The sequence below is a fragment of the Pelodiscus sinensis genome, chromosome 1 (assembly GCF_052426305.1).
Source record: "Pelodiscus sinensis isolate ZL-2025 chromosome 1, ASM5242630v1, whole genome shotgun sequence".
In the NCBI taxonomy this organism is placed as follows: Eukaryota; Metazoa; Chordata; order Testudines; family Trionychidae; genus Pelodiscus; species Pelodiscus sinensis.
In genome coordinates, this window is record NC_143052.1 from 304,671,767 (window position 1) to 304,695,397 (window position 23,631).

The window sequence follows — 23,631 nt, forward strand, 5'->3', positions numbered from 1 at the left end:
AATGCAGTAAACTTTGTGTTAGCCATATTTTTTAAATTTGTTACTAAGACTACATCAGCTCATTAGGACATGCACAGAAGACAAACATTAATTCAACTGCCAAAGAATAAGATGTGGAATGTCCATATGAACAAGAGCTTTCATCTGAAATACATATCTCTTCTTTAAGTCACAACATAGAAAAACACAGGAAACTGTTCATTCCTTTTCTAAGTCAATCATAATTGGCACACTTTCTAGAGAACAAATCTCACAAAGATAAACTGATAAAGTTAATGGTGTCTTGCAACCCATTACAAATATGTACACTTGGAAAATTACTTGCTGCAAATCTTGCTTAGACTACAGCATCTAGCAAGTAAGCTGGAGTGAGTGGTATTTTTAGTTGTTTTTTAAAATTATGTCAGTTGCAGTAATGTCAAACAAAGAAAACACCACAAAGCCCAGCATTCAAGGGCTGTTGATCAAATTCAGAAACAGGCCTCTTTATGTGTATAGTACTGCAGCAATAAACTAACATTTCTCACAATACAGTGCACCAAAGACAGCATTGAAATGGAGAGGCAAGCTAATGTGCAAATCCTTATTCCATCCATACCGCTACCACACTGCAGCTTATGAGTCACCCAGAAATTCTGTAGACACATAGACAATAACCATGCAGCTAAATACACTATTAAATATGTCAAAGCCTGTGGTTTCTGCCATAATGAATGCTAATAGCATCATGATACCCATATCTCACACTGCAATGACTTACCAACCCTATATCATGCTAATACTTACAGTATCAGATGATCAGACAGGACAAACCACTGTATTTAGCTATTTCTTCATAAACTGCTTTCACATACTGGCCTGTCCATTATGCCATTTCTTCCATTGGTTGCTGCTGTTCAACAGCATCTGAAGCTCAAAACAATCTTGGCCCTCTCCCCCTTTTGTAAAATCAGCAGATTTCAGCATAATGCGTGACCATGCAGCAGCCTCTATGTAACCAAACAAGTTTAATGCAGCAGAGGCTTTAGCTCTCCCCTGCCAGCAATCTCTTCCTCTCCTTTTTTTTTTAAAGAGATATGGTCCTGCGTGTATCCGATTTCAACAGCACAGAAAAATGGCAGTTTGCAGAGGGTTTAGATAATCTGTTGCATGAAGTAAAATACAAAGTGAGGATGCCACCTCAAAATGTAGTGGTTTTATTAAATATTATTTGTCAAGGCAGAAGTCCTATTAAAAATGCCTCCATTTGCATTAACTGATCAGATATTAAGATTTTTTTAGATATCAAACTTGCTTTTCACCTTTTATGCTGTTTCTTCACTTTCTGCATTTCTTTCAGCCTGGGAAATTATACCAGTCAGTTTCTCTTTCTGGCTGTCTGATGCTTGCTCAGTTCTATGATGTCTGACAATGCTTACAGTATAAAAAGTGCAGGTTTTCCATGGGACTTTTTTCAAATCATGAACATTTTTTCTCTTTGTAGTAGCTTTTGTACACTTCCTTGCTATTCCACACTTAGATTTCTCATTTAAGAAATGTTGATTAAGTCGTGGCTCTCTATTTGAAACCTAAGTATCAAAACTTGTTTATCAGTTGTGCCCTGACTTTGGCTATTCTTTTCCAAGTTGGCAAGGATACTTGTCAGGATCACTGAAGACTGGCCATACATTGTAGTTTGGGACTTAGAATTCCTATCTGAATCTAGAGGACCGTGGCCCCTCTCTATTGTTTTATGTGGCACTAGAAGATTTACCCATTATTGTTCAGGTTCTTCAGGGCAGGAAATGGTGGGTGCAGGAGTCAGAGGGTGGGGTGGGCTCAAAGCAGGGTAGTGGGAGCTCAAAAGGAGGTGCTCAAAGCAGAGAGCGGGGGCAGACAGTAGCTGCTCCCTGGGGCCAGCAACAAAAATGATTAAAGTTTCAGAAAAATCAGACCCATGAAGACAGATTTTTAAAAATGGGCAAGGTTAATTTTGAGAACACAGGACTGAAAGGGGACCTGATCAGCCTTCATATATTGTAAGGGCCATTATAGAAAGGACAGAGGTCAAGTGCTTTCCATGTCTTCTGAAGGTAGAACAGGTAGTAAGTGACTTAATCTGTGACAAGAGAGATTTCAGTTAAATATTAGAAAACAAATGTTATCTAAGGATAGTTAAGTACTGGATTAGGCTCCATGGGAGGCTGTGGAATTCCCATCATTTTCTTTTCAAACAGGTGTCATGGCTGGTCTAAGTATATATGGTTTGCATCTATGTGGGGGGGGGGGGGTGGACTACATGATCTCTCAAGATCCCCTTCCTGACCTACATTTCTATGATAAGCAGTAATAAAAAGGTCTCGTGACCACAGGTTTCCTATGACTTGATTATCTGTGGCTACCACCAAGCTTTTCACTTGGAAATTTTACCTTGAGGCACTCTCCCTTTGCTCCCTCGTTACAAGGATCCCATTCCCTGGATTGGTGGTGGTGGGATAGCTATTGTAGCTATGCTATAAAGGCTGCTGCAGAAACCCCCAATCACCATTGCTACAGACCTGTTAAACAAAAATAAATAAAATCCTGACACACCTACTCATTCTACATCCAAGTTCATGCTTCCTTTTCGTAAACCTTGGGGTCTGATGTTCTCAAAATCTGATCTCACTGCTACCCTCTGGACAGCCCCAATCTCCCTTATCCTTGATAGACCAGTCTCTGGAGTATGAAAAGACCTTTCTTGACAACTTCAGGCCACTTGGACAAAAAGCACCTCCATCTGGAAAGTCTCTTCATAGAATCATACAATACTAGAACTGGAAGGGGCCTCCAGAGGTCATAAGTCCAGTCCCCTGCCCTCACAGTAGGACCAAGCACCTTCTTATCATCCCTGATAGATGTCTAGCTAAGCTGCTCTTAAATATCTCCAATGATGAAGATTCCACAACCTCCCGAGGCAATTTATTCCAGTGTTTAACCATCTTGACAGGAAGTTTTTCCTAATGTCCAACCTAAATCTCCGGTTACAATTCAAGCCCATTGCTTCTTGGTCTATCATCAGATATGAAGCAGAACAATTTTTCTCCCTCCTTGTAACATCCTTTTAGGTACTTGAAAACTGCTATCATGTCCCTTCTCAGTCTTCTCTTTTCCAAACTCACCAAAACCAATTCTTTTCATCTTCCCTCATTGGTCATGTTCTCTAGACCTTTAATCATTTAAGTTCCTCTTCTTTGGACCTTCTCCAATTTCTCCATAGCTTTCTTGAAATGTGGTGCCCAGAACTAGACACAAGACTCCAGTTGAGGCCTCGTAAGTGCAGAGCAGAAGGGAACAGTTACTTCTGATGTTGCCTCCAGCGGTCTCTGAGATTGCCCCTTTCCTGCAGCCTGTCCTATCTGGCCATTGTCATGTATTCTCTGTGATGTCACCGCCTCCCAATGTCCTTTAACCAATAGGCAGAGGTACTAGAAAACGCCTTGTGATATCACTGCCACAATCCACCCCTGCCCTGCAAGGCTAATGTACTGCCCCTGGGCGTCTCCTCTGCATGTTTGAGCTGCCTCCCATGTCACTCACTCACTGTTAGTTTTGGGACCAAGCAGGCTGCTCAGGGCCACAAGCAATTTATGGAGATTTGCAGACTGTAAGGCCAAAAGAAACTGTTTGATCATCTAAACTAGGGCTACTCAACACATGGCCCACAGCCCACTGCCCATTTGTTTGCTGCCTACTGTGCAGTTTGGGTTTACGCGGGGCTCAACACACGACCTGTGTGTGGGAGCCAAAACAAAAAAGTAGTCAATATAATGGTCTTCTGTTGATGTGCATTCAGTAGTTAAATTCCTGGACTGTCATTGAACTGCTGTCATATGGGTGGAAAACTGGTAAATACTGCATTTTATTAATATCAGCAGAACTGACTTAAAAGGGGCCTGCGTGTTGTGTAGTCTTGCCTTAATCTTTGTATTCATGCCCATCAGTGTGAAAAGAAGCTATTTGCATATGCATATATATTTGTATACAGAGCCAGCCCAAGCTATGGGGCTGACTGGGCTACCGCTTGGGATGCCCCATTGTAGGGGGTGCTGCCGCGCAGGGTTGCCGAACCGGGCGGCAGTGGGCGGGCCGCATATGCGCCAGTGCCCCGGGGGTGGGGCCGCACTCACGGGGTCTGGGGTGCACGAATGGCTCAGGCCGGCCCTGTTTGTATATGCAACCACACTTAAGTTGCAGCTCTTGGCATGTGCTGTGAGTATCATTGTGGCCCCTGGGGCTTCCAAAGTTGAGTAGCCCTGATCTAATCCAAGGGTGGAAATAATTTTCACAAGGAGGAAACTTCAGAAGAAGTAGGGCTAGGGGCTACAGAGACATAGAGAGAGAGTGTGTGTGAAAGAGAGGCTGTGTCTAGACTACATCCCTCTTTCGACAGAGGGATGTAAATTAGACACTTCGAAATTGCAAATGATGCGAGGATTTAAATATCCCACACTTCATTTGCATAATCGCGTCGTGGCACGCTTTTGAAAAAGCGCCATATCGAAAGTAAACCCGTGGTCTCGACACGGTTCTTTCAAAAACGGCAGGCTTTTTGAAAGATCCTGTACTCCTCATCTAAGGAGTACAGGGTCTTTCGAAGAGGGGTATATTTTTTTACATTTTCATATATATTTATTTCAGTTATAAAACAGAATACAAAAAGTACAGTGTCACATTATATTATTTTACATTACTAATATTTGCACTATAAACATGATAAACAAAAGAATTAGTATTTTTCAATGTACCTTCTACAAGTATTGTAGAGGAATCACTTTAGTGTGAAAGTGCAAGCTACAAATGTAGAATTTTTTTTGTTACATAACTACACTGAAACACAAAACTATGTAAAACTTTAGTGCCTACAAGTTCATTCAGTCCTGCTTTTTGTTCAGCCAATTGCTAAGAGAAATAAGATTGCTTACATTTACAGGAGACAATGCTGCTGGCTTCTTATTTACAGTATCACCTGAAAGTGAGAACAGGCATTCACATGGCACTTTTATAGCTGGTGCCGCAAGATATTTATGCATCAGATATGCTAAACATTCATATGCCTCTTCATGTTTCTGACATCCTTCCAGAGAACATGCTTCCATGCTGATGACACTTGTTAAAAAATGCATTGATTAAATGTATGAACTGAACTGTACGTCTCCTGTTTTACCCACATTCTGTCATCTATATTATAGCAATCTCAGATGATTCCCCAGCATATGTTCATTGTAAGAACACTTTCATTGCAGATGTAACAAAATGCAAATAAGGTACCAATGTGAAATTTATAAATATAGCAGCACTGGATCCAAGGTTCAAGAATCTGAAGTATTTTCCAAAATCTGAAAGGAACTAAGTGTTGAGCATGCTTTTGGAAATCTTAAAAGTGCAACACTTTGATGTAGAAACTAAAGAACTGAACCACCAAGAAGGAAAATCAATCTTTTGCTGGTGGCATCCTACTCAGATGATGAAAATGAATATGCATCAGTCCGCACTGCTTTAGATTGTTATCAAGCAAAACATATTAGCATGGATGCATGTCCCTTGGAATGGTAGTTGAAGTATGAAGAGACATACACATCTTTAGTGTATCTCGTATGTAAATATCTTATAACATCAGCTTTAACGAATGCCTGTTCTCACTTTCAGATGATATTGTAAACAAGAAGAGGGTAGCATTATCTCCTGCAAATGAAAACAAACTTGTTTGTCTAAGCAATTGTCTGTATAAGAAATAGGTCTGAGTGGACTTGTAGGATCTAAGGTTTTACATTATTTTATTTTGAATCCAGCTATTTTTGTATCTAATTCTACATCTATAAGTTCAACGTTCGTGACAGATTGCACTACAGTATTTGTATTAGGTTAAATGAAAAATAATACCATTTATCTTGTTTTTACAATGCAAATAATTGTAATAAAATTAGTGAGAACTGTACACTTTGTATTGTTTTGCAGCTGAAATCAAAATATTTGAAAATGTAGAAAATATCCAAAATACTTAAATATATGTTTTTTTTCTTATTAACAATGTGATTAATCACACAAATAAATTTAGAAATTACTTGACAGTTCTAGAACTAGCAGAGCCCCCTGCAATTTATGAACCTGCCTCTGGTGGTCTATGTGGCTCAGTCCTCACAGTTCAGAACCCCTTCCATGTAATAAACTCAAAATACAAAATAGTTTCTTACCCTTCAAGGCCAATTATAAACAAACTAGCCCCTTACTCTTTTGGGCTAAATACCCTCTCTGGAATTGAATCAGCAGGATTCTTTCTGAACTCCTGCCACTGCTTATGGTCAGCAATAGGCCCTGTCCCTCCCTAGTACCTTTTGCCATAGCCTAGGGGGCATTCCTGTCCTAACTCTTCTGGCTCCAACCCTGAACTGACTTTGGCAGCAGACAGCCTGTTTTATTTTGGTCTGCTGGGCCTGTATTGGTGGTTGCTGCTCCCCAGTGCCTTCTGACTAACAAAAGACCATATCTCTCTGGTTCCCAAGATGGCTTTTTCCCTTCAAAGACCTGTTTTCTGGGGCTTTCACCCCCCAATTTGGACTGAAGGCATGCAGTACTTACATGCCCACGACTATAAATTGATTGCCAATTCATTCCGTTCAAAGGGATAATAAGGTGGTAGCCCAAGCTAGAAGAATTGCCAGAGTATTACCAGTGGGTTTGTCTCTCACCTCCAGAAGACTCCCCAGAGAAAGCTGATCATGATAACTCTTAGGGAGACATGGATACAGCACTCTGTTCCAAGGATTGACATACTTAAGCAATAATTCGTTTTAAAAAGAGTATTATTTATTAAAAGAAATAATTGGTTATAATACATGGATAAATGTAAATGTTTAACTAAATTCAAAAATTCATATGCTTGTTTTGTTAAAATGCTATATGTTTGCTGTTGAAGAAAAACATCCTGAATACATAACATTGTTGTTTTAGGTGATGTTCTCCTAATACAGCATGCCAAGAAAATCCTCCAAATACTAAAGATTAACCAGTTGAATTGGTGATAGGTCACCTCCCAATGACTTCATAAATATCTGCTTCAATTACCTTTGGTAAATGAAATAACCAATCATTCATCTTCTGATAGAGCTGTAAAACTAATCTGAAAAGTTTTCAAAATAAATCAGTTTATAAATGTATAGTGCGTACCTTCTAAAAATGAAACCTACGTATATCTCTGAGTTGTTAAGAATATGTATTAAGGCATTAAGAATGCACTTTTATGTAGAAAACCATGATTAAATTGAATCTTCTTGACTAGTGATTTAAATCAATTTGATTTAAACCAAATCCATCCTGAGTTGATATTAATTACCAACTGATATAATCACAAGATCTGAAATATGCCTGGACAAATATGATGAGGGAAAGAATAACGTAGCATCCTTCTATCTTCCACAGATAAACTTGTAGAGCAAACACAAAACAGTGAATCTTCTGAAGTTCTAGACCAAAGTATTTTTCATCTAGTATCAGGAGGAAAAGATAAAGTGCTTGGGTTTGGGCATGTTGAGTTTGTTAATAGGTGGCCATCTGTCTAGATATGTTAGAAAGCCGGGACTAAAATTTAGTTTGTTTGCAAGGAGACAGATCCAGAGCAAGAGAAGTACACAGGGTGGAGAGATTTCCGCATTAGCAGATCTTAATGCAGGTTCTGACTTCACTTATATTAGTGTTTTTCTGTTGTAAACATTTAAGCTGCTTTTGAAGATAAGGAGTCAGGTTGTGGATAGGCCTAGCTCATGACATTTGCATGATTACATTTCAAACAAAAAAGTTTACATAGGGGTTAATGGTTTAAGACCGCATTTCTCAAACTATGGGTCCCCGACCCCCCGACCCCGGGGGGTCAGGAGCAACTTAGAGTGGGGTTGCAGCAACTTAGAGGGGAGTCACGGTATCACAAAGTTTGAGAACCCCTGGTTTAAGGTAAGAAAGAAAAGGATTCTTTTAACAGAATTTTTGGAGTGTTGTAGATATCTGAAAATACTGATCTTAATGATTTTTTTTTTAAAATCCTGTGTTAGTAATTAATACATGGTATATTGTTAAAACTGGAAGAACTTTGCCATATATCCTGTTTATTTGTTTGGCTTGCCAATTAGAATTGGATTCTAGACAAGTGATTTCCATTAAGTTTTAGAATTTGAGGAAGCGTATCAGCATTAAGGCCAGATCTTTACTATCTGGTACAGTTCTGGCTCTTATAAGTCAATGGGCGTACTCAGAAGTAGCAAGCACTAAATGTGATGCTTGATATTTTGTAGGATGAAGACTAGGGTTGCCAGGTGTCCGGTTTTTAACTGGACAGTCTGGTATTTGAGGGTTCTGTCTCAGAAAAAAATTAAGAAAATATCAGACACATAAAATGTCCGGTATTTTCTAATTAGGTAAGTTTTATTATTAGGAGTATCAGTACGTAGTTGCGTACTGCCTGGCTAGTAGACACGCTCACACTGACGGGAGGGAATCCCTGGGGCTGGACTCATTTGTGCTTCGCCGGGACCCCATGATCTGCATGCGCCCGGGTCACTCGCGCTCCACACTGGCCAATTCTCTCCCCCGTTCCTTCCCCGACCAGCCCCACTTCCCCCAACCCCCTCCCAGCCAACCCTGCTTCCCGCCAGCCAGTTCTCTTCCCCCCCCCCCATCTACCCCAGCCAGCCCCACTGCCCTCAACCAGCCCTACTTTCCGCCGGCCGGCTCTCCCCCCCTTCCTCCTCCTGATCTCCCCCGGCCAGCTCCGCTCTCCCTTACCCCCTCCTGGCCAGACCTGCTTCCCACTGGCTGGTCCCCTCCTCTGACCTCCCCCAACAAGCCTCACTGCCCCCTACTCCCACCCCCATACCCACACCAGCCCTACTTTGCGCCAGCTGGTTTCTCACTCACTCACTCACTCTCTCTCTCACACACACACACACACCCTGCCAGCCCTGCTCCCCTCCTGGCTGGTGTCCCCCACTCCATCTGAGATCAAGTGCATCTGGTTTTTTTTTTTTAAGCCACCTGGTAACCCTAATGAAGCTCTTTGAAGAATGGATCAATCTACAAACTCTGAAGCTATATGCTAATGTGCTATAGGGCTTCTACTCTTTGAGATGGTGACACAAACTATGTGAAAGTTTCAAACCAGGAGAACTGTTATCTGTTTTTACAGGTCTTTGTTTCACTTGCATGGCATGGATTCTACAAATTCATTTAAAATACCCATAACCAACCACCTGATGTTTTACTTCCCTTTCTATTTTCAGTGGTTGGTTGTGGCTTTGTTTACTGTCTGTGATGCTTTATTATTTATTTTTACATTCCATGTTCTATGTTTGTGCACTATTAACCAAATTAAGAGGTGACATCCCAGGGTATGTCTATACTTGCACCCTCTTTCGAGAGAGGGATGCAAATGAAGACATTTGAAATTGCAAATAAAGCTGGAATTTAAATATCCCATGCTTCATTTGCATATTCGCATTATGGAATATTCGCAGATGCTGTTAAGATGCAGTTATTTCCAGAGAAAACTCTTCTCTTGAAATAACCCTTATTCCTCATACAATGAGGTTTACCAGTTATTTCGAGAGAAGGGTTTTCTCTCGAAATAACAGACGCTGTCAAGACGCAGTTATTTTGAAATAGCGCCATAATGTGAATATGCAAATGAAGTGTGAGATATTTTAATCCTAGCTTCATCTGCAATTTCAAATGTCTTCATTTGCATTTCAAAAGAGGGTGCAAGTGTAGACATACCACCAGAGAAACTGTATAAGCCTAAGTGAATACCTTTTACTCTCCCTTCCACTGTCAGTAAATATTGTATTAATATTTGCAAGGAAAGCATGACTATTTCTAGTTAACTCATAGATTTGTTTAGCATTTTATGCACAGATAATACATATGCAAGAGGGATAGTGTTGTGCACTGCAAAAGTCTGTAGCATGCCAGTATTTTGGCAGATTCTTCATTTTTTAGAGCAGCTTCTGTGAGATTCTGAAGTTTTAGTGGTTTATAGGAGTAGGTTGTTAAATTGGGGCTTTGGTGCATATTTTTATACTACGTCTTTGATGTATTTATATAGCTGTTTTCAGTATGCCCCATTTTGGTGTACTTACTAGCTTGAGTTGTTAGAAAGGAAAATAAAATACATGTAGTCCCAAAGTAGTGTTAATTTTCTTTTTATTTCATATTAAATAAGCATCTTAAGCACTGTTCCTTGTTAATTATCCCTTAATATTTTTTTTTACTTCACGTCTACAAACTGTTTAAATATATATTTATATCTTGGCTTTCCATTTGTACAGATAGTGCACATCCATACTTGAGGCTCAATATTGGTGTGGCACATAAGAAAATTCAAGCCAACTAAAAGAAAATTCCACCCACCCAAGAAAATGTTAGAGGAAACAATGTTCCACATAGCAAGGAGCAATCGCTTGCACACATCCAAAATGGAAAATGACTACCAAAGGAGGGAGTTCTGGAAGTCAGAGGGGATCGTGAGCTAAATATGAGTCAACATATTCAACAATGATTGCTTTTTTTGCAACGATCATTCCAGAACGTATTACCAAGAATGTTGTAAACAAGACACAAGAAGTAATTTTTCTGCTCTACTCTATGCTGATTAGGCCTAATCTGGAGTATTGTGTCCAGTTCTGGGTGTCACATTTCAGGAAAGATATAGACAAAGTGGAGAAAGTCAAGAGAGCAACATGAATGATTAAAGGTCTAGAAAATATGACTCATGAAGAACATATAAGAACATAAGAATGTCCAGACCAAAGATCCAGGTAGCCCTGTATCCTGTCTTCTGACAGTGGCCAATGCCAGATGCTCCAGAGAGAGAGAACAAATCAAGCAATCATCAATAATCCTTCTCCTGTCACCCATTCCTAGCCTTTCAACAGAGGCTAGTGACACCATTCCTACCCATCCTGGCTAATAGCCATTGATGGACCTAACCACCATGAATTTATCTAGCTCTTTCTTGAACCCTATTAAAGTCTTTGTCTTCACAACCTCCTCTGGCAAGGAGTTCTACAGGTTGACTATGTGCTGCATGAAGAAAAGCTTCCTTTTGTTTGTTTTAAACCTGCTACCTATTAATTTCATTTGGTGATCCCTAGTACTTATGTTATGAGAACAAGTAAATAACTTTTCCTTATTTGCTTTTTCCACAGCAGTCATGATTTTAAAGACCTCTATCATATCCCCCTCTTAGCCTCCTCTTTTGTAAGCTGAAAAGTCCCAGTCTTTTAAATCTCTCTTCATATGGGACCCATTCCAAACCCCTAATCATTTTTGTTTCCCTTTTTTGAACCTTATCCAATGTAGTATATTTTTTTTAGATGAAGCGACCACATCTGTAGACAGTATTCAAGATGTGGGTATACCATGAAAGGAAGGAATCTTGGAAAAAAAGAGTTTATTAACTCAGGAGAAGACTTGGGGGGGGGGGGAGGAAGGAGGCATGATAACCATGTATGTACTTGAAAACATGTTATTACAAGGAGGAGAAAGAAAAATTGTTCTCCTCAACTTCTGATGTTAGGAGAAGAATTGGCTTAAATTGCAGCATGGGCAGTTTAGGCTGAACATTAGGGGAAAACTTCCCGATTGTTGGGGTGGTTAAGTACTGAAATAAAGGGTTGTGGAATCTCCTGTGTAGGAGATTTTTAGCAGAATGTTAGACAAACACCTGACAGCGCTAGTCTAGAGATCAACAGTTCTCAAACTTTTTTTTTAATGCTGATCACTTGAAAATTGTTGAGGGTTTCAGTGGCCCACTTAATGATCTTTCCAAATGTTGTTTTGTAAATTGCTATATAAAAAAGTAGTAATTAACTTTTTTGTTCTACAAATAAAAGCATACAACTCGTATTTCAATACCAGTACTTGAACTCACACTGCTCTCAAGTTTTTATAATCCCTGGAGCACATTAATACACAGCTTTGAGTTTGCAGACGAATCTTGGCTTCAAAGAGCTTGCAAATAAGTCTTTATTCCACAAAACACATAACAGCACCCTTGTCAAACTCAGTGCTGCTTGCTACTTAAGTGACAATGAGAGTACTCTGAAGGGCCAGAACTATACCAGATGACAAAGATGGAGGCTTAGTGGCTTCCATACCTTTCTCCAAACATAACTTGAAACCATTTATTCAAGTGTCTTCAATTAAGTTTTATCAGTAGTTGGCGAGAGCTGTCTCTCCTGCTCTGCAGCAGCTACCAAGCTGGCACAGGAGAAAAAGAGGGAAAGTCTCTCCCTTGCCACAGCAACCATGGAGTTGGTCTGGGAACAGGCGTCTCTCTCTCTCTTTTCCATCCTGGAAGCCAGTGTGGTGGACCGGGGGAAAAGGGAAGGGTGTTCTCTTTTTCTCCCCACTACAATAGCCACAGATCTGAGACTGAGAAGGAAGGCTGTGTTTCCCGGCTGCCCTGGGACTACAAGAAGTCACCTCTTTTTCTGGCCATCGCAGTCCTGCACAGCCCAAATCCCCTTACCCCTCTTCTGACTCCACTACCCCCCACCTACCTCCTATTTCCCCTACCTCATTCCACTGCTCCCTCCCACCTATCCACTCTTCCCCCATAGCCACTATCTCACATTGCATGTGTGTCTTCTCCAGGCACCTAATTAATGAAGCCATGACTGCACAGCTCCACCAGTTAAATGGGCAGCCCTTCATTCTCTCTGCAGCCACCCAGGTGTTCACCATTGAGGGAACTATTCATGGACCACCTACATGGAACTTGCAGACCACTAGTGGTCCATGGATCACACTTTGATAATCTCTGGTCTAGATAATACTTAGTCCTACCATGAGTGCAGGGGACTGGACTAAAAGACTTCTTCCAGTCCTATGATTGTATGACTTGCAGCAAGAAAAGGGCATAGTTCCTTCTTTACTGCTTAGTGTTTATGTTCATCCTTTTTCCATGTATATTATGCTTCACCATGATTAATGATTGTTGCTTTTGTGGTTCTCTGTCACAGCTGATCTGTCAGATTTCATCCACAAGAGGTCACTCCAGCATCACATAACTGACTGAAATGTTTGGCTTTGCTAGAGTTTACTGAATAATGCATTGTCTTTCGTAATGAAAGCACAGATGGATTAAGAGGACTGTATTTTGATTTTGGCAAAACCTCCATCACAATGCTTTGCGTGATGTCAAGACAGACAAACTTTTCAAACATAGGTTCCTAAACAAAGGCACCTAAATGTGACCTGATTTTCAGAAATTCTCTCAGCTTCCAGTGGGTACAGCTCCATCTGGGTTGGATTGGAAGCAAAGGTAGTATAAAGGAGGTATTTGTGGCTGCCAGCATTTTCTTTACTGCACTGTCTCATCCTGATCTGAGTTCATTTAGAATCATAGAATACTAGGACTGGAAGGGACCTCGAGAAGTCATCGAGTCCAGTCCCCTGCCCTCATGGCAGGACCAAATACTGTCTAGACTATCCCTGATCGATATTTATCTAACCTACTCTTAAATATCTCCAGAGATGGAGATTCCACAACCTCCCTGGGCAATTTATTCCAGTGTTTGACTACCCTGAGAGTTAGGAACTTTTTCCTAATGTCCAACCTAAACCTCCCTTGCTGCAGTTTAAGCCCATTGCTTCTTGTTCTATCCCCAGAGGCCAAGATGAACAAGTTTTCTCCCTCTTCCTTATGACACCCTTTTAGATATCTGAAAACTGCTATCATGTCCCCCCTCAATCTTCTCTTTTCTAAACTAAACAAACCTAATTCCTTCAGCCTTCCCTCATAGGTCATGTTCTCTAGACCTTTAATCATTCTTGTTGCTCTTCTCTGGACCCTCTCCAATTTCTCCATATCTTTCTTGAAATGCGGTGTCCAGAAATGAACACAATACTCCAATTGAGGCCTAACCAGCACAGAATAGAACGGAAGAATGACTTCTCGTGTCTTGCTCACAACACACCTGTTAATGCATCCCAGAATCATGTTTGCTTTCTTTGCAACGGCATCACACTGCTGACTCATATTCAACTTGTGGACCACTATAACCCCTAGATCCCTTTCTGCCATACTCCTTCCCAGACAGTCGCTTCCCATTCTGTATGTATGAAACTGATTGTTCCTTCCTAAGTGGAGCACTTTGCATTTGTCTTCATTAAACTTCATCCTATTTACCTCAGACCATTTCTCCAATTTGTCCAGGTCATTTTGAATTATGACCCTATCCTGCAGATGAGTTGCAACCCCTCCCAGCGTGGTATCATCTGAAAACTTAATAAGCGTACTTTCTATACCAATATCTAAATCATTGATGAAGATATTGAACAGAGCCGGTCCCAAAACAGACCCCTATGGAATCCCACTTGTTATGCCTTTCCAGCAGGATTGTGAACCATTAATAACTACTCTCTGAGTACGGTTATCCAGCCAGTTATGCACCCACCTTATAGTAGCCCCATCTAAGTTGTATTTACCTAGTTTATTGATAAGAATATCATGTGAGACCGTATCAAATGCCTTACTAAAGCCTAGGTATACCACATCCACCGCTTCTCCCTTATCCACAATACTTGTTATCCTATTAAAGAAAGCTATCAGATTGCTTTGACATGATTTGTTCTTTACAAATCCATACTGGCTGTTTCCTTTCACCTTGGCACTTTCCAAGTGTTTACAGACGATTTCCTTAATTATTTGCTCCATTATCTTCCCTGGCACAGAAGTTAAACTAACTGGTCTATAGTTTCCTGGGTTGTTCTTATTTTCCTTTTTATAGATGGGCACTACATTTGCCCTTTTCCAGTCTTCTGGAATCTCTCCTGTCTCCCATGATTTTCCAAAGATGATAGCTAGAGGCTCAGATACCTCCTCTATCAGTTCCTTGAGTATTCTAGGATGCATTTCATCAGGCCCTGGTGACTTGCAGGCATCTAACTTTTCTAGGTGATTTTTAACTTGTTCTTTTTTTATTTTACCTTCTAAAACTACCCCCTTCCCACTAGCATTCACTATGTTAGGCATTCCTTCAGACTTCTCGGTGAAGACCGAAACAAAGAAGTCATTGAGCATCTCTGCTATTTCCATGTTTCCTGTTACTGTTTTGTCCATCCTCACTGACCAGTGGGCCTACCCTCTCCTTGGTCTTCTTCTTGCTTCTAATGTTTTTATAAAAAGTCTTCTTGTTTCCCTTTATTCCGATACCTAGTTTGAGCTCATTCTGTTCCTTTGCCTTTCTAATCTTGCCCCCGCATTCCCATGCTGTTTGCCTATATTCATCCTTTGTAATTTGTCCTACTTTCCATTTTTTATAGGACTCCTTTTTTATTTTTAGATCATGCAAGATCTCGTGGTTAAGCCAAGGCGGTCTTTTTCCATATTTTCTATCTTTCCGACACAGCGCAATAGCTTGCTTTTGGGCCCTTAACAAAGTCCCTTTGAAACACTGCCAACTCTCCTCAGTTGTTTTTCCCCTCAGTCTCGATTCCCATGGCACCTTACCTATCAGCTCTTTGAGCTTACCAAAATCCACCTTCCTGAAATCCATTGTCTCTATTTTGCTGTTCTCCCTTCTACCCTTCCTTAGAATTGTGAGCTCTGATTTCATGATCACTTTCACCCAAGCTGCCTTCCACTTTCAAATTCTCAACTAGTTCCTCCCTATTTGTTAGGATCAAATCTAGAATAGCTTCCCCCCGGTAGCTTTTTCAACACGGCATCTAAGTTATGCTTATAACTTATGTTATAAGAAGAAACATGGCATCTAAGTTATGCTTAAGTTATACATATAAACATGGGCATGACTGTGCAGTGTGACAAGAGTCATGTTTGTAGCTGCAGAATTCATAAGAAAAAGGTTTACCCAAAGGGAATAATACTCTAAGAACCTGGAGTAATATTTTGTACTTAGTCATGTAGTAAGTTATAAATTACATTAAATATTAACTTGATTCACAGCAATAATGTGTATTAAGACATTAATTATTTGTTTTAAATCTAGCAAAGCAAGAAAGAAAATATTGTACAGTACCACTTAAACTACTCTGCTTTTTTAAAAACAGAAAACAGTAAGTAAGCCTTAACTATATCAGAGTTTTTAAAAAAAGAGAGAACAGAATTTTTAAAAATAGGTCTGTAAATTCAGGCTCTTAAATCTGTATTTAGTCAAAATCTAATCACAGATTTAAGATCCTAAGTATGGACTAAGAACCCTAATAATTTTGCCACCCGTTTTTGAAAAATCTTTGCCATAATGTAAAAAAACAAACCAAATCCACACTGAGATATAAGCTACAAAGTAAGAAAAAAGAATGAAAAGTATCTTAGGGATGAAAGGATGAAAAAAGGATAGGAGAGAGTGCATACTGATCAGCTGATAATCTATTATCAAGCAAGTTATTTTTACAAAAGTTTTGTTTCTTTATTTGCTTTGACATTTGGGGACTTTATTTATTTCAGTTGTTATCATGTATGCATGGCACAAAATATTCTACAGTAATTCACACTTGCCGGAGTCTACTCACCAAGAATACATTTTTTCATTTCTTTGTTTTCTCTAAATGCATGTACAGAATTAGTCTAGAACACAGACATGCTGCTGCTGCTCTTCTTGGGCTCCAAAGATTTTTTTTAATTAACTCATCAATTGCTTGTTGCGAGATCCTGTTATGTAAATTATAGGAAAGAGTTCCTTAAATCTCTATCTCACCTATTACTGTACGTCACTGTCTAATTGTTCAATGATATACTTTCCCTACTTTATACATGGGAATATAACACTAAATAAGAGTGAACTCCCTCAGTACATTTACTCTCTCTTTTTTTCTACCAGAGAGTCCATATATTATAATCCATAGGCCAAATCCAACCCCAACCTCTCTGTGTAGGATGGGTTCACTGGCAACAGAATCTGTACAGATCCCCTGCACAGCATGCAGGGAGGTCACATGCACAAGATGCATGCTGTCTCTATCCTGTGGAATGTTAAAGTGGGCTATCAGTGTGACAGGGTCATCCAGGGAAAGGGCCTGGTCAGGGACAGCAGACCTTTTGCTCTGGATCCTCCAGTTCTTCCTTCTCTCCCTGGTGGGGCACACAAAGGTTAATTTGTCCATTATAAACACTTTAAGAGCTGCTCTATGGCCCTAAGTATAGGAGTCCCTCCTCCTTACCCCCCATCACAGAGGGTATGTCTACACTACCCTCCTAATTCGAACTAGGAGGGTAATGTAGGCATACCCCACTTGCAAATGAAGCCCGGGATTTGAATTTCCCGGGCTTCATTTGCATGAAGCCGGCCGGCGCCATTTTTAAATGCCGGCAGTTCGAACCCCATGCCGCGCGGCTACACACGGCACGGAGTAGCTAGTTCGGATTAGGCTTCCTAATCTGATCTAGCTGTACTCCTCGTGGAACATCTAGTTCGGATTAGGAAGCCTAATCCGAACTAGCTACTCCGTGCCGCGTGTAGCCGCGCGGCACGGGGTTCGAACTGCCGGCATTTAAAAATGGCGCCGGCCGGCTTCATGCAAATGAAGCCCAGGAAATTCAAATCCCGGGCTTCATTTGCAAGTGCGGTATGCCTACATTACCCTCCTAGTTCGAATTAGGAGGGTAGTGTAGACATACCCAGACATACTCAATGGATAGGACTCATGAGTCCCTGAAGCTGAGTCTTAATTTTCATTGGCATAAATTCAAATTCTAATAACATTAATGTGGTACAAATTATAGCAGAATTTGGCTCATTACGTGTGTGGTTTACCAGCTCTATAGCAATAAACCAATATATAAATGTGTGCATATTAACATTTATGCTAATTAAAAGCATGCTTAAATTAAAATCATGTATCCTCTTGTAGCCTGAGTCGTCATGCAGCCACAACTCTTAAAGATAAAGTAGAGTTTGGTTTGAAGAAGGAATATCAGTTCTGGCTTACAGTAACCACAGGACTTTCCTAATTAGGGCAAGACATTGACTACGGAAATTTTCAGGAAGAGTCACAGGCTAGTTATGGTAAATGGGGTATATGTTATACAAAAAGGACATCAGACCCAAATATTGTTTTGTACCAAAACATCCATTAATTGTAATAGTCAAAAATTTCAGAATTTCCAGTAGTGCAGCAGTAAACCATCTGTCATATTGGATATGAGTCTCTCTTGTTTCTGCAAGTAAAAACTATACATTTCAAAATGTGATACATAACAAGAGATTGATAATGTGTCTCCCAAAACTCCATTGTATATTAAAAATAGGAGCTTTACAAAGTGTTGGTCAAAAGAAACAAGCTTCTCAGTGCAATAGGATTCACTGCTGATTAATATGCGTGTACTTTTATTTGTAAACTATTTGGAACATTTTGGTCCTGGTAAAATTCTATGGCACATAGAGGAAAGCGACTCTTGTGGTAAGGCACAGCACTGAGTCTCTAAAGGTCTCTATTACTTGCTTGCCTTTCCCACCTCCTTTGTGTGACCTTACGCAAGTCACTATGTGAGGATTTGTAAGACTTCAACCTCAGTTTGCAGTGCTTTCACATTCCTATCAAGCAAGCCTTGGCAGAACTACAGTCAACAAACCATACATTCTGGGAGATAGTCACTAGCAGAAGTGCAGCTCATGATAGAGATGACTACAGACTTTCGTTACTGTCTTGACCCCTCAGACCTGGCTGCCTACACCTTTAACCCCACTGAATCTAACCACCCATATTTTGGTTCCTGATGCACATACCTTGTCTGTGCTTTAGCTTCTCATCTCTATAATGGATATACTAATACTTCCTTTCTCTTTTGTCTATTTAGAGTGTTAACATTTTGTCGTCGTCTCTTGCACAGTTCTTAGCACACTGGAGTCCTGATCTCAGTTGGGGCTGCTAGCCACTAATGTAATTGCTGCATACACCTTTCTTGTGAAGCATTTAGGGTAGCGACACATGCAATATACCTGCCACAAATCTACAAAAATAAATAAAATGAAAATGTAAACCACCTCACAATATGTATCACTGCAGCATATAAGACCATTACTCTGACTATCATACAAGATGCACTACAACCCTACATCCAAAGTATTTTATTTTTAAAAACTCCTCATTGCACTAGATGTACTCAGGGCCTACCTCTCTACCAAATTTTTGTAGACAGATGTTTTTTAAAAATAAACCTTTCACCAATGAAAAGCAGGACTCCACTATGAAAGAAAAAATTCTACCAGAGCCCATTTTCAAAGATGCCTTGTGTAAAGAAACCAAATAAACATTGCATTAGAAATTGAAATGGCATAAAAGTATATCCTTTCACTTCTAAAAGGTCTTCTTTAAAAGAAAATCAGGAATGTATACCCATTTTAGAATAACCAAATGCCTCCCTCCTAATACAAAGAAGAACCACCACCACATAAAGTTTAGTCTCCTCAAAACTGAATGTAACATTTTAAAAAATTGGTAAAAGGTGGATTGTTTTGTTCATTTTTTTCTGAAATCACACCAATGGTAAACATAGTCTTAATTATAACAACTTAAGATACGTCAATTTTTTAGCACAAAACCTTTGAATTATGAATTATTTTTGGCAAACACAATGCTGCAAGAACATGTGCATAGATCAGTTTTATTTGGTAACTTCTAAACATCTGGACACCTGCATCTCATTTACAATACTGGATTAAGTTCAGCTCATCCTAAGGCAGGAAAGGGATCATCTGAATCCATCTGTAAGAAGTTGGATAAGTAATAACTTATGCAAGAATGTAGAAATTCTCTTTTAACTAGATGCAAGTAAAATGGGTCACTGATAATTAGATTAGTGATAAAAAAAATTGCCTGCCTATCATTTCAGAATGTGAATGTATACAGCACATTTCAGGGCCATATTTAAGCAGGAAAATGGAATGAACTAATGGCAGCTTCCTAGTTAACAATTGAACAAATATCATTTTCAAAATTCAGTAATGAGCAGTTACTGCCTCTGCATGAGTCATATTTTCCTGTAAAACAAAGTACAAAATTGAATTATTTTTTTATCCTGTAAATAAAATATGTGAATATAATCCTGAAGTTCTGTTTAAGGGGATGGGACGGTGTCATTTTGGTCTCTAATTTCTATGATTCTGTGGATCTGCCATCCTATACTGTATGTTATTTATGCATGATTTTCTCATAATGTAAAAAGAGAATTATAACATGCAGGGCCAGACCCTACATTCCTTGTGCACCAATTAAATCAATGAGTGTTTTTGTTTGAACAAAGAATGCAGCAGAACCTTTGAAATTCAGAAACTCATTACTTTGGTACTGTAATAAAAGCATACAGGGTTCCACTCGCAGTGGCTCTATTTAAACAACTAGGAGCAATGACCATCCTACAGAAAAGGAAGAAAATGGACGCTGGTGTCTAAACATAAGTTGTACTTATTCCCTATTTCACCAAGAAAGAAAAAAGACCAGAAAGAGATGTTACAGTTTTTCTCGTTTAAGACTTCAATCCGAAGAAAAGCAAACAGTTATTCTGCACCTTCAATAATATAACATCAGCTACAAACATACATTATGCCAGTATCACTAATCTACAATTATAGCAAGGTACTTTAAATGGTATTTTTGTTCTGATGTATATGGAATTATATCTCTTTTCTCTTATAATACTAATTAATTGAGCAGCTCATGGAAATCTTACTGTACAATTTCACCAATGACTTCTACAACAATTTTAAAACAAATGAAGACAATTTTAAAGAAGTGGTGTTGCAAACATCAGATCTCACCGAATATAGAGATATTACTTGGCATGATATTAATTCTTTGTATAATGAAATAGGGGCCAACCTCTAACGGTGCATATTACTCCAGGGAGAATTCTGTATCACTGTGCATGTGCAGAATTCATATCCCCTGCAGAAAAATGACCTCTGACTTTGAAGCAAAGAAAAGCCACTGTGGAAGCATACTTGTTGTGGAGGACCATGACTTGAGGGTGTTTGAGGAGTTAGGAATGGGTAGGTTCTGTCCTTTTAGACACAGCAGTATGCATACTCCTAGGGGAATTATGCATTACTGCACTATGCAGAATTTTGCAGAAATTAACATGTGTGCAGTATTTCCTTTCACCCACAGTAATGGGCTCTAATGCTGCTAACTGCCACTAGAGGCCACTGGATCTGGCACAGCCCAGTTTGCACATAGAAGACACTGCTTGGGAAAGGAAGAGGGAGATACAGTGCCCTTGGCAGCTGCAGTTCCCAGCATGACCTGAGGGATGGACAGAGTGGCACCTAAGAAACTCACTGCAAGCCCCATACCAAGCATAAGGCTGTTTCTCCCTCTGAATCTCTGAGGCAATTGGGGGGAGGGAGGGAGAGTCTGGGTTGGAGGGACGATGGCTGCGCTCTGGGGGAAAGGTCTGTGAGTATCTGGGGGAAAGGGGCCTCATGACCAGGCTCTTGAGGGGAGAGATCGGGGGTGTCTGCCTCCCAACTGAGATGGGGGGCAGGAAGGGGACAAAGAAACAGGAACTGACTTGTCATAGGGGTTTCTTTAACTCTTTACTCCTGGTGGGATTTTTTTTGGGGGGGGGGATTGAGGATTTTTAGATATGATTGTTTCTATAGGTCTCTGTCCAACATGTCCAACAGCTTCTCCGTTTCATTTCAGATTATAGCAAAATATTGAATTTATTTTATTAATAATAAAACTCCCTTAACACGGATGATTTCTATTCATGAGTACTCCCATTAAAACAATATCTGAGTAGGACGAGCAGGATTTTGTCCGTAGGGTAAGAGCTATTTCCGGACTCCAAAAGCTTCCAGTCCTGCAAGGTGATGAGTGCCTCACTGGGAAGAGGAACTCTGCACTTATCAGAATTAGACACTAAATTGGACAAGGGAAGCAAGACTAGAAAAGAACAACATATCGGGAAGAGTGTGGGGATTAAGAATGACACAGAAAGGACTGCTGTGAGAAATGGCTTTTAAGGAGGGCTTTAAAGGACAAACAGGTAATATAAGTATCTTTAAATGTCCCAACCAAGATCCAGCTTCCATTCCCATCATGTACTTTGCTACTAGTGACACACCAAGAGCTATTTATGAGAACAGATAGATGAAAGAACACTAGACTTCACAGCATTAGACATGAACAATGTTAGCTGCCTTCGAGTTATGTGACCTATTTCTGAATGGCTTCTCAAGGAGCTTGTGAAAGTTATCAGCTGTCTGCACATCTCAGTACTATTTTAACTAGACCTATAAATGCTGAGAACATATTGTAATGTGCACACTCTGCAGATATATAGATAAAAGGGGAAGCAGATGAAATATGAAAAAATACAGTAATCAGCCAGATGAATCTACTACTTTTCATACATCCATACAGAATATATATTCATCTATGCCTGTATCTTGTTTATGAGATATCTAGATTTGTCTGCTCTCAGTCTTTTTCCAAGTGAATTTAACAGTTCTAAAACAAAACTTTTTTATTTGAAGAAAATATATATTAATGAATATGGATCTGATCTCCAATGGGTAGACCTTGCTGGTAAAATTCAGCTCTGGCCCAGAGGGCCCCCTGTAGCGCAAGCCCATCACTGAAGCAGCATGGAGGAAATAGTTATAAATGCCCTGTGTGTCACTGAAAAGATCTCCATGGTGGCCTTAAACAACTTGTTAAAGAAAACCACTGTCCAAGGGAGAGACCATAGCAGGTTCAGTGGCCCCAATGCCATGCAACTCATACAGAAGTGCTACAGGTACTGTTCCAAACCATAAATTGAAGTAGCAGCTGGAAAGGTTGATGCAGTAGTCTTGCACATTGCTGCTAAGTTGTTGGCTGGATTTCACATCCTTAAATCCTTCACAGTGCAGCTAAATAGAGCCTGAATGTTTATGCTCTGTGTAGGTGCAGTGGATTTCACCCTAGACAAGTTATGCCTTTGAATTTAGTAGCACTCCCCACATGCAGAAGTTTGCAGGATCATAACCCAATAATGGGCTTTTATGAAATACTATATTTAAACCTCTAAAAAGATAAAGCTGAGTACATGTTAATGAAAAGGGTGTTAGCTGTGATAACACTTCAGCCTAAGACTTCTATACTTGAGCACTAAGTGACTTTATGCAATACCTATTTTTAGACAACCTCACACATAATATCATGCAATTTTCCATATGTAGTACACCACTTGCATTGGATCACAAGTTAAAATTCATATGGAGAACGAACAGACATTGCTAAATATATTTCCAAGTAAGCCATAAAAATACTTGTTTAATATTAGATTGCATGCAGCAGAATTTAAAAACAAAACCTTAAACTTTAAATTGGTAAGTACAGGCAGTCCCCGGGTTACGTACAAGATAGGGACTGTAGGTTTGTTCTTAAGTTGAATCTGTATGTAAGTCGGAACTGGCGTCCAGATTCAGCCGCTGCTGAAACTGATCAGTTTCAACAGCGGCTGAATCTAGATGCCAGTTCTGACTTCCACACAGATTCAACTTAAGAATCCCAGGCATCCCCAAGTCAGCTGCTGCTGAAACTGATCAGTGGCTGATTCCAGGAAGCCCGTGGCAGGGACTTCCTGTAGTCAGCCACTGGTCAGTTTCAGCAGCG

General features: G+C 39.9%; 1 protein-coding gene across 3 annotated transcripts in view; it reads right to left on the bottom strand.

The window, feature by feature from the left end:
• The window catches only part of SACS (sacsin molecular chaperone), a 164,752-nt gene that overhangs the window by 102,074 nt on the left and 39,047 nt on the right, over positions 1–23,631 (bottom strand). Inside the window, exon 1 of one of the 3 annotated variants that reach the window (XM_006138875.4) lies at positions 787–1,058. The exons of 1 other annotated variant lie outside the window; for it this stretch is intronic. The gene's annotated coding sequence lies outside the window, so the exon portion shown is untranslated. Of the gene's footprint in view, positions 1–786; positions 1,059–23,631 lie in introns of those variants that run through there. One more of the 3 variants, XM_089775516.1, reaches the window with a different exon arrangement.